Source organism: Echinococcus granulosus (assembly GCF_000524195.1).
Source record: "Echinococcus granulosus chromosome Unknown EG_S00206, whole genome shotgun sequence".
Lineage (NCBI taxonomy): Eukaryota > Metazoa > Platyhelminthes > Cestoda > Cyclophyllidea > Taeniidae > Echinococcus > Echinococcus granulosus.
In genome coordinates this window covers 10,687-12,263 of record NW_020170586.1, presented here as the reverse complement: position 1 = coordinate 12,263, position 1,577 = coordinate 10,687, and positions in this window count along the sequence as shown.

The following is a 1,577-nucleotide window of genomic DNA, read 5'->3' as shown; positions in this document are numbered from 1 at the left end:
GGCTCTGAGTTTCTACTGTTAACGCGAATTGTGGTGCTGTGCTGACGGTGAATGATAAAATGTCGACAAGCAGTTCGCGCACGCTCCCACGTGACGGCGCGTTTGCCACACCGCCTGGGCGAAGCCGGTGAGACATGCTGGGGAAAAGCAGCACAGCGCATGGAAAAATGGTCCCGTACTTCATCATCATGACGTCTGTAAGCAAAAGACAGTACGTTAATTACGGGAAAGATATAATTGTTTTGTGCCCAGAAAGTATTTGCCATCGCTTGATTCTTCACCAAATGTCTTCATTTAATTCATTTCATAATTTTGTGCACATGTAATTCAAGCTCTCACGGTGAAATTGCTCTTTGAGCACATGGTCAATCTTCTTTTTATGGTAGAGGGCTTTTGACATTTCCAAACCAAACAGCTAGCCAGTGACTGAACAAAGGTGTAGGGAAAGTTTACAACCTGTAGGTGATTACACACCCACCTACTTACCCACCTGGTTTAAGTGTGTGTGTGTGCGTGCACTTCTAATTGTCAAATCGCAAAATGGCCGACAGTTGAGGCACTCACAACCGCAGTCACTGCTGCCTCAATTCTTACACAAATGTGAATGTTTACTCGAATCAGGGAGCATAAGCGCAGCTTCCTCTACAATGCACACAAGAATTGGATGTGTACCGATGATGTGGGGTGTACCCAAATGCCGATGTTGTCAACGCTTTGCGAATGACTGTTTGAGGTTCAAAAGAATCGCCTTTTCAACTTCCCCTCATATGGCAGCTTGCAGGCGTGTGGTGGTCACGCTGCGTTAATGCAGCGTTGCAATTTGTTTGCTTGGTTTCATGCCTGCGCGCACCTTCACTGTCACCACGATCCTTTCCAGTGACCCCACTGTGCAGTGAGGTTGGATACGTCCTCGTTAGAGAGTTGTTACCACCGAGTATGTTGGTGCTGCCTTCATGTCCTTGCATATGACCTGCGTCGGTCCATTTGGTTAGAGCGACTGATTTGCATTGTCCTTCGACTGGAAACAGGCGAATCATTCTGGATGTCATTTTACAATAAAAACGGACGAAAACAAGGCAGTTGAACGGGAACCATTTCGTTCACAATAGATGTAGCAACCGAATGGGGTCGGTTGAGGTTGCTAAGTTGGGTGTCTGATGTGTGGACAGCTAGAAACAATGTGCGACGCCTAGTCATGACGCTGAGCTTTTCTGTCCCTTCCCCTCCTCCCTCCAATTTCCCACCCCATCCATGTATCACTGACTGTACCAGCTGCGTCGATCTGTCAGACCCATCGACGTGGAGAATAGGCTTAGTGGAGAGAGGGCAGGAAATGAAGACTGACACACCAGTCACATTGGAAATGTGCAAATGCTAGTGCCACAGCGTACCTCGATATTGCAGAGACTTGGATTCCCTCAAGAACAGCTTCCTGCAGAATTAATGGCCAAGTGTATAGTACCGGCCAAAATCTCTCACTCACCACCAATTTGGACAACTGCTCTGCAATCACTTCCTCGTCACCTCGACACTTTCAATCCGAATAAGGCGTGAGATTGGATGGTGTGATCGCGATG